This window comes from Equus quagga, chromosome 2 (genome assembly GCF_021613505.1).
Source record: "Equus quagga isolate Etosha38 chromosome 2, UCLA_HA_Equagga_1.0, whole genome shotgun sequence".
Taxonomy (NCBI): Eukaryota; Metazoa; Chordata; class Mammalia; order Perissodactyla; family Equidae; genus Equus; species Equus quagga.
In genome coordinates, this window is record NC_060268.1 from 83,875,995 (window position 1) to 83,892,747 (window position 16,753).

Below are 16,753 nucleotides of genomic sequence, written 5' to 3' on the forward strand. Positions count from 1 at the left end.
TGTTTTTACAATGGAGCTCTTAAAGAGAGATTTTTCATCTTGACTATCTACCAAGATGGGATACTTCAGTTTTATATACAAATTTCTAGATTTTAAGCGAACTTTAACAACATATCATCGCAGGCTTATTAAAGTGAAGGAAGATTTAAAAGTAAGCCTCCAAAATAAAAGACACAGATAAGTGACAGGACATGATGGCTGGCCTCAGGTTTTAGGGATGTTACAAAAGTTTTATTTTAAAAATTACAATAACATCCTTTTTTCATCAAGTGCGAAACAAGATGATTATAGGAGAAAAAAAGAAGAAAAAGATTTCCTCTCACTCTCCCCCACTAAAAAACCGAAACAACAACAAAGAGCAAAAACAAACCCCAATCCTAAACCCTACCTAAGAAGCCCCTTACCACTTTGCAGAAAGTTTCTGTGTAACTGTGGGTCCTGCCAAAGCTCCCAGTTGGTCTACTTTTTAAATGCGGCAGACAGTGGTTAGACTTTAATCAGCAGCCTGGCAGCCTCGAGAAGGAGGCCGACTTTGGGAGCTCGACTACAGGTGACCTACCACTTAGAGGTAAACTTTGGAAAGCAACTGATGAAAGTTACCCTTTCCTTTCCAAAAGAGGTTTTCAGAGGCGGGACAGTGAGAGCCGATATAACCAATTTTATGATTTTCTGAGGCATTCCTAACTTTTACGATTCCCCCCTCCTTCTTTACTATCTGTCTTTGTGCCTCCAGGGCCAGGAAAGAGCAGGGCAGATTCTAGATTGCTTTCAGAGTTTGCCTTCTCTGATGATGGATTACCATGTCAATTTAAACGGCATAGGATTAATTTGTTTCAATGATTTCTCTTTAGGCTGAATGCCAGCCGTTTTTCTATCTCTCCCCTTGCTCTTCAGAACAACCACCAAAAAAAAAAAAAAAAAAAAAAAGATACTTCTTTCCATATTCTAAGTTAGGAGACAATAATAGAAATAGACAAGTTAGGTGTAATGTTGCAGCACAGTTATAGGTCTGAGTGTTTTTATCTCCGCCTAAGAGGCTGAAACATACAGTCAGTCACATTAAAATGAAATTGAACTCAACGTTTATTCAATAAATACTTGTCTTGTAGATAATCCCGTGCCGAGTGCTTTTGACACATAAGGACTTAATTTGTCTTGGATAGCAAGTTATTAATATGGCACATTTAAACTTGCCACCTACAATAAGGTTATTGAGATCTATAACAAACTCAAATGATCATTGTGAAAAATAATTTGTGTGAGGAAGGGAGACCTTTTGGAGAATGCGTATCTTTATAATATATATATCTTTACACACACATAGTAAAAGCATGTACATTTCAGTTCACATATGGACAAAAAAGTTCAATGAAGTTAAAAAAATTCCATTTATTATGCAGATGTATCTAACCTTTCCAAAATAAGAATGTATCAGAGAATTTTCCCTTTGGAAAGATTTCTACAGTGCACAAGAAAAATGCTGTTGAAATCCTATTTCTTTGCAAGACCAAACCCATTATGAGGTTGAAAATGGCACAAAAAAGCACTTAGGTACAATCCAAAATCAAACACCCCCTCCACATTTTTCACCTACACCAACCTTGCAGCCAGAGAGAGCATGTTGCCTGTAGAATAAAGGCAATTTGAGTGAAATAATGTATTCCTATAGAGATTATTGTATTTCCTTCTCTAACGGGAGGCCCTCCAGCAGATGCAAAGGAAGAGGACAGGGGTTTTATCCTATGGACTGACTATGTCGAGTGCTTGTGGATATTTAAACCCTGGGCTTTTTTTTCACCCCCTTCTTTTCCTAATTGCCTCTCCTTTCCCCAGTATCCCCCTTCATTGAAATTAAACATCACAGTTCAGGATAATAAATTGCATTCCGAATATGAACACAAATAGGTTTTATAGCCTGCCCCTTTTCCAAAGCCCCTCACTGCATAGACGGCCTTCATTTGAGCAGGTTCTCCTTTCTAAGGACATATGCAATCAGAGGCCAGTGACTGTTAGAACTGGAATCTATGCAATTTTAATTTGCAAAAAAGTTGTTGGTTGTTAACCTTGGGGGAGATTGTGCATCTCTAAGAAACCAAATCTTTGAGAGCTCTCCCTGGGAAATGATGCTACACATGAGCAGAAAATCCAGGCAAGAAAGGCTAATTGAATGAAGAGAGAGAATTAGGTTAAAAAATAGAGTACAATCTAGTATCACATTTTCACCAGTGTAACTTGAAATGAAGGTGTCTTCAAGTCGCCAGTGATGCCAGAGTGTTTAGATGTTGGCCACAGATGGGAACACCTATTGAAATGTGTCTGAAGAAGATTAATAGGGCTTGTCACTGTTGGGAAAGCACTGCTTTGCTGTAAATTTCTACCAGCACAAGATGAATTACCGATGAATGCTCACTTATCAACCCCATCACTATCGTTCGACACTAAATCAAATTGAGAAGTTATCTACAATCAGAAAATTTCTTTTTAAAATAGACGTACACCTTTAGGCCCCAACTCTTTAATAATCCCACTCAAAAAACAATTCCCCATCCCCTGATGCTTCTTTAGCTTAAACAAATTAGATTTCAGTAATGAAGATATTTTTAAGTTCATACACAACGGCCAGCTGGTCAATAGCAAAGTTTGATAGTATTTTAATGAGGCTATGAAGGCTTCTTGGAAGTCACCATTTAATATTTCACAAAATGTGTTTTCTTTACTTTGAGTTATTTCTGTCCCTTACTTGGAAGGCAGAGAAGAGAGTGGTTTTGCGATTTTCCTGTTCTAAACCCCATACCTGTAACCTAATCATCATCTAATCCTGTGGTAAGATAAAATTATGAGAGACCTGCAAGTTTAGGTAGAGAACAGTAGATTGGATTAAATGGATGGCAATAATAATCGAGGAAATGCATTTATTCTTTTATGATTTAACAATGTTTCATATATATAATTTCTAAGGTGATTTGTTTGAGAAATCAAACAGTGGCATCTCTTTTATTATCTGTTAACCAACTGAAAGCATCCAGAGATTTTCCAACCTAGTAATAATAATGTTTTAATAAAACAATCAACCCCTGTGTTTTTATAGGGCTCTATCTGTTTAAAATGATCTCACATGCATAATTTATTTGATTTTTACTGAAATCCTGCACAGAGATTTTGAATTCCCATTTTGCTGATGAGTAAACCGAGGCTCAGAGAGTTCTCTGAGATTATGGAGCCAATAGGAGCCCAGTCAGAATTCATACCTAGCTACGTCTGCTAGGTTTCTTTCAGGGTCTTTTCACTCCAAGTCCTTATGTAAATGAAGAAGAAGATGATGATGATAGCAAGGGCAGTTAACATTTACTATATACCAGAACTATGGTAAACATATGCATATGTTATTTTATTTAATCTCTGTACAACTCTTTGAGGTAGATACTGTTGTTATTTTTATGATTCAAGAGAAAAAACCCACAAACCCAGACTTACAGAGCGTAGGGACTTGCCTGAAACTCACATTGCTAGTAAGTTGGGGACACGTTATTCAAATCCAGGAAGTCTACATTCAAAGCCACTGTCCTATTCTATGTTCCTGTTTCCAATTGCAAGGAATCTTCAACTCTACTGAGTAGTCACAAGAAATCTCACTTATTTTTGAAATAGAAAAATCCTTCCAACTCTGAGGCAGTGTGTCCTAACAGAACAGACCCTAATTTGGAAATAACGAGACCTAGGTTTCAATTCTAGCTTTACTGGTTACTATGTGATCACAACTTCTTTGGCCTTTATTTTCCTCTTCTCTAAAATGACGTAGTTGGGTCAAATGAAGCTATGGGCATTGCATTTTGTGCTTCCTCTGTCATGATCTCTAAGAGGAAAGAGAAAAAACAGCCATCTCTACGGAGGTGAGTGGGGACGAGTGACATGAGGGACACGTTGAGAAGGTGTGGCTTGCATCTCTCAGAGACTGGTACTGGGGACACTCGGCCTTGGACGAGGTCTCCATTTTCTTCCTCTCTGCCTCCAGAAAGCTGAATACTTAAGATAGTGATGGTACTTTAGAAAACCATAGAATCTTAGACTTACTGGAAAAACTTTACCTCCCTTATTCCCAGATAAAGCAGAAGAAAACCCTGAACTCTGGAGAGGTTAGGTGACTTACATAATGTCACCCAGCTGATTGGTGACAGGGTTGAAAGTAGACCCCTTTTCTCTTGGCCCCCAAACCAGAAACCCAACCTACTCCCTCCAAACATCTCCACCATGCTCTGCTCCTTACTCAACAAAAAACATGCTTTAGATCATCTGATCGTGTCCCTATTATAGCTAATTCTCTGTTTTTTTGATATAATACTTTGTGTGGGTTGTTATTGGTTGTAATATGAAATCTTCCTAAATCTCTCCCACTATCATTTTTCATAAAGTCTATTAAGCTAAGCAGCCACACAGTCAAAGCTGCAATGAAGAATCACAGAATAATAAGAATATTCTGTAATCTCCATTAGGTCACTATAATATTCCAATCTGTACTTATTACAACCCTCCTCTGATGCTTACACAACCAAAATTGCTAGATTTATATTCTCTAATGGTTCCTCAATGGGAAAAACCTGTGTTTTTTATCTTTCTTTTCCTGTCCCAAATCACTCTTCCACATACATTGCCTGCTTTGGGAACCCCCGTCTGGGTTTAATCAGAAGTTGCAAGACAAAATGTGCATTATTAAGAAATATAAATATTTTCAGAAGCAATCAAAGGGATGAAAGATTGATTCAGCATGTAGATTGAATCTAATTCGAAGCAGCTTTGTTCTAATGAGGGCTACTGGGATAGAGCATCCAGAGCTGTCGTGACCACCAGTTGGAAATTCCAACTCATTAGAATAATCTGTCAGGATCTCTCTCCCTAGGTATGCTGAAATATTTTCTGCAAGGTGTATTCTCTCGTCTCTGGGCTGAGCCACCTTTCTTGCCACCCTAAGGGGCTTATAGTAGTTATCTTTGAGAAATTATGACTAATTCCTTCTTCCCTTTAGAGTTTAGATCAGCGAGGTGTACCTCCCTTTTCACAACTCAGAAGTTGGCTTAGCACTAACTTTCATAAGAACATTTTGGCCTGGAGGCATCTGTATTACAATTTCTTTCTTGGCTTAATAAAAGGTATCACATTATCTACCTGGTCAATCTCTATTGGCTTTCAAAATAGAGACATGGAAAAACCTAATAAGCCTCATTAGGATATCTGCTTTAAAAACAACAGGCTGCCTCATTTAGCATGTTGCTTTGAAATGTCCCAGCAGAGCTGGGTGGCCAGTGCTGGAAGACAGGTATTGCTAATTTGGGATCTTTGTCAGTCGTAGAATTTTAATACACAAGGGATCAAACCCTGATTGTTGTATTTTGTTTTTGTTTTCTTTCTTTCCTTTAATCCCACTTTTTGTCCACATGGCCATGTGTGAGAGATGGCCTGATTTTCTTGATATGGTTCACTCATCCACAGCTGGAATTCCAAAGAGGACTGAAAATGTCTTTAAAATCAACACAACTCAGGGAGCCTGAGAGAACAAGTTTTCCTTTGTTGTAGGGTATAGTATTATTTGCTGTAGGTTTTTTGATATACATTCTAAATTAGGCCTGCAAAGGCATGCTTCATCTTTAATTCATCACTCTCAGCTGAAAGAGATTAGCAATGTCTAGCACGCACCCCTCGTATGGTGCTGACCTCATCAAGTATGGCCTGAAATTAATTAGCCTCATTCATACCAAATGGAAAAGGATAATGGAGCAGCATTTTAGAGATGACCATCACAAATTGTATGCGGCATATTTAAAAGGCCCCTATTTTCAAACCATGTAGATTAAAATTCTTTCCAGGGCTTACAATATGCCAGAGGTATCAAAGACCCAGCGCACAGCCTGGTCAGGTTTCGTGTGTATATGTTTGTTTGTGCGCATGCGTGTGCGAGCGTGCGTGCGTGCGTGCGTGCCGAGTTGTTTGTCGCCTGAATCTTAGAGGCTGTGTACAGACGTGTTCGTGTTTAGCTGGCTTGCTGTTTAGGGTGACACTGGGAATACTTCACCAACAAAAATTAGATGTTTGATACCGTCTTAAATGATGCGGTAATAGAACACGTTAAGTGGACTTTTGTTGTTGTTATTACCATGAGTGGGCATGCCGGCGCAAACTTGGCTGCTATTTTCCAGTAAGATGCTATTCATCCTCTAGTTTAGAAACAGAAGAGCCTCTTAAAGAAATGCTCGACTTTTCTATTTTGAGTTATTTTTGAAACTTTGTATGTCTTTTTCCCAGTCCCTACTGTTTGATTATATTTTAAAATATGGTCGAGGACTAACTTGGATTACAGAATCACTTAAATTTACCATCTTTCTAAGATTAGCTGATTTTTCCCTTTAGGGGATTGACTAAGGGAGGCCAGCTTTTTGAATATCAAAACTGCTTTCTTTTCTAGCCAAAAAAATCTTGACTCTGGTTCTTTGGGATTCTCAAAGATGTAAAGTTTATTTTTATGAGCCCTCGTTTTGGGACTACAGATTAGAAGAAGAAAAAAAAGTATGCCCTTTTTTGTTTTCAGGTTTTAATTTTTTAAATAATATAAAATGTTGTCAATTTATGAAAAAGCGTCAGTAGTATTTGAGAGGAATTTTGAGTGTACATTTCTTAAGAAAACAATTACCCCAGAATAACTGTTTGTTAAACTAAAATGTAGATATTTGAAGTAATAGAACTACAAAGCTTCCACTGACCTGTTGGAGTGAAAAAATGCACTTTTAGGCAAATCATCTTTTTAGTTGATATATTAGTCTCCATATGTAAGTTATGTAAGATTATTTTGTCTTATATAAAACTGGAAGCACGTTGCCCATATCTCTGCAAGTGTAGGATTTAGAAATTTCTCTAAGCTCACTTTTACCTAATCTTCTCATCCCAGAAGGCCCCTTTATCTAACGGGCATATATCATTTATATGTACAAGATCATCAATCACAAACTGTGAACCTATCATTTTGACATAAAAGATCTATCCTTTAATCTCCCCAACCCTCTAGCATATAATTTGAGGAAATTAGCTAGCTTAAATTCTGGGCTTCTGACTTCTGGGGGATGAAATGCAAAAATGGAGAAAGCTTAAATTATACAAATTTGGTTTTAAAGTCACAGTTTAACTGAGCCAGGGATAAAAGATGATGCACTGTAGATCTTTAAATGTTGACAGAAATAGATAATTTTGTTAATTATCAACTGGCCAATTTGGAATTTCATGGCCAATAAACACAGTATGAAATAGAGGGGAATATTTGCAAAGATAGCTTGACCCATTAAAGCACGTGTTACCAAAAATATATTTGCCTCATGATTATTTCTTATTGAGACAAAGACATGCATACATTCTATAGTATTGCAATTTGCTCAAATACTGAACAGTGTGTGTCAATTTTTATTTAATTTTTTTAATCAACTGAGGTGAAAATGGCAGAAAAACCATAAATATAAGGATTAAGGCTGCATGAAATTTGAGTTCATTCAAATGACAAACCCAAAGTAAAACTCAGATGAACTTACCAAGTTTCATTTGGCACCCACCTGAAACTATAAATCCTCTTTTGGCACTGGAGAGTAGAAGGAGAGTCTCCTAAAATTCAAACCAGGTTTTCCGAAACCTAACCCAGACTCAATAGTTGGGTTTTGAGTTCATAGCAAAACTTTCATTCCGATTTAGCTAATGATGAATAGATGATGAGCTGAGGGAAGAGAACTAGAAGATGTTTTTAGAATTGCAGTTTTGTCTTATTTTATTCCGTATTTCCTGTAACGTTCTGAAATAGGAAAGGACAGTATATGAAGCAAATTTCCCATAATGTATGTCAAAAGATGAGCATGTGTGAGCGCCCAGAGGGGAAATTGACCGTTCAGTATACATAGGGTTTTTTTTTTTAAAAAGGAGAACCTAGATGAAATATTATTAACTAACATTTCTTGAGTGCTTACTATAATCAGGCACTGTTTTAAGCACTATATTAATTCAATTTAGTTTACCATAACAGTACCAGGCAGATACTATTATTTCCATTTTGCAGATGAGAAAGATGAGGCACAGGAAGGTTATATAACTTGCCCAAGGTTACACTGCTCCTGAAAGAGATTTGAAGCCCGGGATTTCTGGTTTTGGAATCTCTGTACTTAAGCATAAGGCCATACTGCCTCCCTAGAGAAAATACAATTAGAATGTTGTTTGGGAAACAAACTGATATGGACTATGAATGGGAGAGATCTTTTCCCATTTTTTAACTTCTGATAACAGTAGTAAATTTAATGAGAAAAGTCAAAGGAGAGAGAGTTCATTCTTGTCTAATCTTTTTATCCCAGAAGTAGGATGGGAGTTGACTCCCCAAATCTCCCATAAGTCTTTGCTGAGCTTCCACTTGGAATGCTACATATGTAAGATGCCTCAGTGCTAAAGAGAGAGAGATAAACTGGGTGGAATTCAAATAAAAAAAGGACAAAAATGCCAGGATGAGAGGTTTGACTTGGGAGGAAAGATCAAAAGAACTGAATAAGTAATACTTGGAGAAGCAATAGTTAGTATAGATGTCAACAGCGTTCTAGAAACATTTAGAAGAAAAATTAAGAGTTAAACCTGTTACTAGAGAGGTTGGAAATAGATAAAGAGGAATGTCTAAGAGAAAAGCAAATTAAGGGAACTCAGATATTGTCATTGTGTTGCAAGACCCATAATGAAAGATATATTTTCTTGGAATAATAATGAAGCCCAAGCCAGAGATTTCACAGGGAAAACGAAAAAATTGTTCCCTGTCTTGTGCAGACTAAAGCAGAAAAATAGGCTAAAAAATGATTTACATCATAATAATATGTGGAATGCCCCCGTAACCTTTATATTCACTCTCTCACTTATCCTTCATGATGAGTTTACAAGGTACATATTATTACCTCCACTTAACAGATATGAAAACTGAGGCTCAGGGAGGTTATGTTACCTGCCCAGGGTCACACGCCCTGTAGCCCCCTGGTCCTCCCGAAGCTTGGTCTCCTCTCAGAACACCATACTATCCTCTCTCATACATCATCCCTGTGACTTTGACCAGAAGATGATGTCACAAAACAACTGGCATTAGGCCAAATTCATTACGGCACATTACCCTCAAGGGACATGCCGATAAGAACTCCTGAAATCTGGCTGGCATCCTCTAGGAGGTGGCCCAGTCTACTCGGCCCTTGCAGAAGCTGTGCATATTAAGTAAGCACACCGCAGTCAGCTTGGATGTGAGACCAAATGATAGATGGATGAACATACGAAAACCGAGTAGATCTCTCCAAGTAGGCCCCAAGCCTCCTGTGTTTACAGGCCCCTGAATGAAATCACCTGGCTGTTTATAGGAGTCTTAGTGCTGATGAAAAGACTGAGTTACACTCCAAACTTTTCCCTGCCAAAGAAGAAAAGTTCCAGATTCTTTAAAAAGTATGTAAAGCATCTGATCTGAAAAGTGGCAACAGCATTTGGGACCAATTACCCAGATTAAGAGGCAACAATGCTCTGTTTACACTTTGTAGCCAAGAGCTGTTTGGCTCTGGCCCACAAGCTGGAGATTGTAGCTTACAGAAGTTTCAGCCTATCGTTGACTTCTCTTTTGACCTGTGTGTCTGAGTATAGAGAAGAGCCAGCAGAAAAGCGGTGTTGTTGCTTCCCCTAAAACTTCGATGAATGGGGAACTGAATATTGTCTTCCAGGTCTGACATTTAACACATAGATCCCCTGCAATGGAATCATGGATTCTATCACTCAGGGAAGGGTCTAATTGGTTGCGTATGATGTGTCAGGATGTGGTTTTTCCGTTTGCCACTTCCCCAAAAGGACTTTTGCAAAAGAAGTTAGAAAATAAAGGCTCTTTGACATCTTTTGCTTAATTACCATAGCACTCCAATTTAACTCCATTTTCCAATATACTGTGGATTAATCAGTAACAAATGGTAGACAGCGAAGTTATGACCATGAGAGCTGCACTGCTGAAAATAGTTAGCCATAGATTGTGGCAAAAATAGCCATCGTGGATGAAAAAGAGGCATCATTTGGCCAAAACTTGAAGGCTGATAGAGATTTGAATCATTTGGGCTTAGATTTAGGTTATTCCCTTTACCAAGAGGGACCAGCCCCACTTTGTGCAACCCTGATAATTCCAGAAGTTTTTTGAAAATATTCCTCTTTCTTTTAACATAATCCTGATGTTAAGGGCTTGACCTTGCCAGGGGGAAAGGAACCACAGAGGTCAAACAGCAAGAAGAAATGGGAGCCATCTATTCCTGGAGCCCAGGCCTGCCAAACGTAGAAGTGTGGTAAAGACAAGTCATTATTTTACTGATAGCCGTAATGCATGTGTGTTCCGAATTTTTTAATTTAACTACTCTAAATGCCACATTTAGACCATCAATTTGGAAATATCCACAGGCAGGCACTGAGCTCTTCTTTTTAAAGTTCTACAGTTTGGCTAGTCATTTAGAAGAAAACATGATGGGTGCTGTGATTGTGGAGTATTATGGGAATCTTGGGGTTGAAAGGCATTTTTTTACCCGGTAACCCATTGTTCATTTAGTGGAGGGCTGTCTTCTGAGGCAATTCCCATTTGATGCCATTCCAATTCCTTCCCATGTCAACACGTTTTTCTGGTAAAAACTGATCAAAAACCAACTTTATTTAATTTTGGATTTTTCTGACCCTGGTTCATCTCAATAATTCACCATTTTCTGCAGTGTCAGAGCTTCCTGACATTTACAATTAACTCACAAATTAACTTAGAAATGATAGTAAGCTCTCAGCTAAATGATATAGTGGCCACTGGGGACCAGACCAATTTTCTAGAATAAGGTTAGGACTAAGTTGCTCCGTAACAGTGCGAAGGTTGGTTGTGTAGAAGTAGTTATTCAAGTGTGAGTAGGAATCTGGGTGTGAGAAGGGAGACATTATCTGCCTCTAATTCTGTTGGTTGCTCAGCCCTCTGATATTTCTTCGCCTATAAAACAGGGATAACCAGTTTTAAAAATGTTTTGGAATTCAAGGCTTCATGATGGAATCAAGAAGTCATGGAATCTTGCCCTTGGAAGGAAACTTGGAGAACCTTGATCCAAATTCCTATTGAACTCAGAATTCTAGAGATGGGCAGATAGGCAGACAGACACCAATCCAGCAATTTTGGGGAGTTGTAAATTCAAGGCGGGTAACACAAATGGGTGAAGGCTCCCAGTTTGGCCAGGGCCAAACACCTAGAGAGATGGGAGAGGCAGGGCTCATTCTCTCCAAGCCTGCCACTACAGCGAGTTTTGTTTTCAGAAAGTTTTATTCCTCTATGGGAGCAAAATCCATGTCTCTGGAGCATCTTTCCATTGGGTTAGATTCTTTCTTCAGAAGCAATACAACTGAACTTCATCCCTTTCCCATAGGACAGGCTTGCAAATACTTGAATATAACTTTTGTTCTCCCCACCCCTTCAAGCTACCACTTTTGTTTTATTGGCTACATTCCCCGGATCCCCACAGGACATGGACTCAGAGGTTTTGTTTTTCTGAGTTGGCCTTGGTAGGCCTTGGTTTGCCAGTCTTTTAAGAAGTGTCCAGAAGCAAATAAAATACTCAGAATTTGAGTGGCCAGCAGGGACAGTGCTGTCCACCATGTCACATGACTGCCTTTAAAAAGGCCCCTGAGTCAGGGAGGAGCCCCCAAACCGTGGAGTCAGATCTCTATCACGCAGTGCATGTACAGAGGATTTATTGCATTTAAGAATGTCTCATGTTTATCCCCATTAAATTGCATTTTGTTTTGGCTTTTTGGTAGCTTTTCAAGCCTGTCTCTCTTGTCTTTTCTTCCTTTATAAATTGACTAGCATGGCTTTTACAGTTTTGCCCAATGATTGATCTAAATATTGCAGAAGCAAGGGTTTCTGGGGTTTCTAGGGTCGTTGATGTCGCTAGTAATTATGTTGAAAATAGTTACAGGTTTATTTCATCCATTAGCTCATAAGCAGTGATGAATAGTAGGGTCCTGGGAACTAGATTGCCTGGGTTTAAGTCCTGGGTCTGCTCATATACCAGGTGTGTGGCATTGGGCATGTTGATTTCCCTGTGCCTCTATTTCCCCATCTGTAAAATGGGGATAATAACGTAACTATCACATATGATTGTTTTGATGATTAAATGAATTAATAGATGTAAAGCATTTAGACCAGAAACAGGCACATAACATGCACTATTTGTTATACAAAGGAAATAAATCAAGACAAGATCCCTAAGGACAGGAACAGTATCTCATTTATATTTGTATCTCCAGAGACTAGCATTGTACCTGGAATATATTTGGGACTGATATATTGAGTACTTGAACGAATGAGTTTCCATAATGTTCTAGACACTGAATGCAAGCAGATAATATGATCAACGGTATGGTTTCTAATGCTAACAGATTTTCAATATTATTGTAAAAAAGGACTTGGTGGAAGGAAGATGTGTAATGTTCAATCTCAGACCATTGTCATGGTGGTTATTTTGTTGCTAATTTTTCTGTGAATGAACATCAGTGTCACCAGTGTCTTTATTGATTCTAATCTATAATGCCTCCTCCTAGCGCTGAAGACCAGACCAGAAAGATCACACACACAACCCAGAAAAAGAGAAAGGATTCTGCTTCGTTTGCTTGCACCAATCTGAGAGGGGACACTGTCTATTTTTAGCATGAAAAGGAACTTAAAGAACGCTAGTGGTCCTTTGTCAGATCTTCATGTTTTTTAAATGTTTGTAGATTCCCCGGCCATTGGCAGACTCATTCAAAAAAGACATGCTAAAAAAAATTAAATGTTTTAAATGTCATCTATGGCGTGGAAGTTTCTGCATCTCCCTACCTTTCCATTAACACGAAAAAGGAAGTGCTGACATCAGGGTGGGTCTTGATTTAAGTGCATAGCAACATAACGCTCCCCTTGGTTCAGCTTCGCTATGTGAAAATCGAGTTCTCATCAGGTTGAAAATTTAAATCTTTCAGACATATCTTTTACATGTAATTCCCTTTGAACTTCTGTCCATGCTATTTAAACACGTTCAGTATTTTCCTCCTTCTATATTAATATAGTAGAGCTCAAAGAATAAAATTCACCAGTGCTTTCTCCTTTGTGTGTTTTCAGTAGGTACCCCTGAAGCAATCACCTACTGGGAGATGTGGGAGGAGCCACTCTGCGGGAGAAGGGGCCACTGGTAATATGATACATAGCTGTTGTGTGTGTAAAGTGCTAATACTTTTGACAGCAACCGTCCTAAAGGGGTGTAGCAAGTCATTTGAAATTTGTACACAGACTGCCCTATCCATTACACATCGCCCATGTCATACCCATAATCTCCCAAGGCAGATATGCTATTACACTCCGCGGGCCAAGGTCTGCCTGTGCTTATATACACACAACTCCCACTGACTCAGTGCCACCGAGGCACTTCAATGGGAGTTGTCGGCAGCATAAATTTAGCCCAGTACAGTCACAACCGCAGCAGGCGCAGCTAAACAGAGAGACCTGGCTGTGTGTTAAAAAGGCTGAGGAAGAACAAAAAAGCTGCCAGTTTTCATAAGAAATCTTATCCCCAGAGCATTAAGAACTGTAGGCTGACACTCGCCACACCATCCTCGTCCCACAACCTGCTGCTCCCAGGCTGGGACCTGGAAGCAGCTGAAACAGAGTGAGCATGAAAAAAAAAAATGGTCTGCTACAGGGCATAAAACCGTGCTTTGCATCCAACCTTATTATGTGAGGGAAAAATTCCCCATAGGTGATCCTCAGAACATTTATTTATCAAAATTTAAATGGAACCGATGACCCTCTTTAAATATAGAAAATTTAAAATACATAAAACAAGGGTACAAAGATGTCCAGTTTTTGAAACTCACTGGTCTGTCCATTTTGAGTCATGTATTATCGTGGGTGTTATAACATATAACATCTATGTTGTCAGGCTAACACGGTAATTTCTGTATTAGACCTTTCATAATGTTTTCCAGCGTGTTATCTAACAAGATTCATTGAAGGCCTTTCTTGGCCTTTCAGACATCCTGAAATCATACCTTATAGGTGATCAGGTGCCATTGACCTCAAGCTTTGGCTGCAGTAAACTCCAGAATTTAATCCTCAGTCCTCAGAGGCACGTCCTCGCCATTGTCAACAGTGGAGTCTATTCAGCATCATGGAAAGTGCTGTCGTTTGGTGAGCAGAGCCTGGGTTCGAATCCCTGCCTTGTGCCACACTAATTGTGTGTCTTGGGCATGTTGCATAACATTTCTAAGGCCCAGTTTTCTTGTCTGTATCGTGAGATTCACAATATCTTCTTGTAGTGATAGTGTGAGGATGACATCAGAAAAGATATGTGAAGCACTTAGCACAGTGTCAAAGCTCCATGGAAGGAATGGATGCCAATCTCACACATATGGTGTATAGTAGGCACTCAATAAAAGCCTCCTTCCAGGGCCGGCCCAGTGGTGTAGTGGTTAAGTTTGTGTGCTCCACTTTGATGTCCCAGGGTTCGTGGGTTTGGATCCTGGGCACAGACCTACACACTGCTCATCAAGCCGTGCTGTGGTGGTGTCCCACATACAAAATAGAGGAAGATTGGCCCAGATGTTAGCTCAGGGCCAATCTTCCCCATCAAAAGAAAAAGCTTCCTTCCCCTTCTTCTTGTTCCTCTTTTTTCGCCACCACAGCCTAATAAATTAATGCTCTTGCAAGCCTATGTATGATAATAAAAATACTGCCTTTGAAGAAAATAACGTAGTTAAATATTATCCCGTGAATGACAAATGACCACATGTTTAACAGAACACATTTAAAGCTATACTCATCCTTTGATTGGTGTTATAGACCAGATAAGAATGATCAATTCAAAAGGAAAATGAGAAAATCAAGAGTAAGCAAGGAACCAAGTTAGAAATTTGGTCAAGTCTGATTAATGGCTACTTCCAATGGAGATTTTAGCTGAGTTTAGGATCCCTAACTGTTAATCTAAAGTGGTGAGGGGTGACCGTTCTAAGAAGTTGAAGCATAATTCATTCGAAGTTCACACAGATTTTCTTTCTTAGTTTGGGAAAGACCAGAAGTTGATGCAATTCTGTTAATGCTACACAATTAGCATGGTTCATGATGATGAATTTAGATATGGAAAACTATCTTTCTCCTGAATAAATTTAGCTTCCTTGTCATTTCATCTTTTTTTTTCATTTCTTCATTTTGAAGATCCTAGTTTGGAGTAGAATTAATCGTGTTAAAAAATTACGTCAATCTCCAGGACCACTGAGTCATGTAATGGTTAAGTTTGGTGCACTCCATTTTGGCAGGCTGGGTTCATGGGTTCGGTTCCTAAGTGGAGACCTACACCACTTGTCAAGTCACGCTGTGGCATTGACCCATATACAAAAAAGAGGAAGATTGGCAAAGATGTTAACTCAGGGCCACTCTTTCTCAAGCAAAAAAAGAGGAAGATTGGCAACAAATGTCAGCTCAGGGCCAATCTTCCTCACCAAAAAAAAAAAAAAAAAAAAAACAGAAAGAAAGAAAGAAAGAAAAAGTTACATCACTCTGAAAGCCTTCCACTCATTCTAAAAAACGTGGTCTAGGTCATGTTTAAAAAATAATGTGGTTTTAAACAGGAGAAAAGTGCAATAGGTTAATTTTAAAAGTATGAATAATTCAACACAGAATCATACATTTCTTATTACATATTTTCCCATATAAAAGTGTTGCTTTATCGTTGTTAAGTAAATTCCCATTGGCACACGATAGGAGATGCAGTATTATTTTTATTAGAAGAAAGTAACAATTGAAATTTAATAAATTTGGAAGGAGCACATGCAGATTTGTGTGCGCGTATGTCTGTGTTTAGAAATTGACCTTTCTCAGTTCACAAAGTAATTTTCTCTGGTCTAAAGTTGCAGGTAGAAAATGTTGAAAGAGAAGGAAAATTGAATGGGATGTGTGCAAAGTTCAGAGGATTTGAAGAGCATGTGTGTAAGGATTTGGCAGTGGTGATGACAATGCAGCCGCTTCTATTTGTGTAATAAAATCAGCAAAAATAAAACAAGACCTACTCTAAATTTTGGTAGTAAATCAAGCTTCAATATATGCATTCTAACGGAGTGTAACATTGATATACGCACATCCGAATATACGTGATCAACCCTTGAAGTTCTTTTTGTCTTATTAAAGACAATAGAAAAATAGTACAATTCAAAGCTGCCTTTTGCCTTCCAAGCTCGCTTCCTTTTATGTAGGGCTGATCATAGTGGCCTCTCAAGTCTGGCTAATTCTGTGGGCAGCGAATCTTGTTTAACAGAAATTCTTCTTAGAAAAACAAGGTATGCTCCCTCCTCATCCACATTTTGCCTCCATTTTATTTATCCCTCCACCCACCCTCCAATGCCTGTCAGATCGCGGTATCACATCAGCCTGCATCGAATCGATTTAGGACACTCAGCATTTCCTCAAAAATTAAATTCCCCAGGAAAACTTAACAGGACCAACAAGAACATTAGAACGGCGTCATGGGAAACGTGCCAGAAGTTGAGCTAGGATGAAGGCAGAATCCTGTATATCAGGGAGAAGGGGAAAAGGATCAGACAGAAAGAGAAGCGAAAGGAAAAGCAGGGCAGGAGGAAAGACACGACAGAGGGAAGGGACCGAAATTAGAACAAGAGGCGATGTTTATTAATAACCTTGCTG

The 16,753-nt window shown here is 38.8% G+C and overlaps 1 protein-coding gene across 1 annotated transcript in view; it reads left to right on the forward strand.

Moving 5' to 3' along the window:
- LOC124235165 (uncharacterized) overlaps positions 1–16,753 on the forward strand; it is a 48,410-nt gene that overhangs the window by 12,511 nt on the left and 19,146 nt on the right. The gene's annotated exons all lie outside the window — the stretch shown is intronic.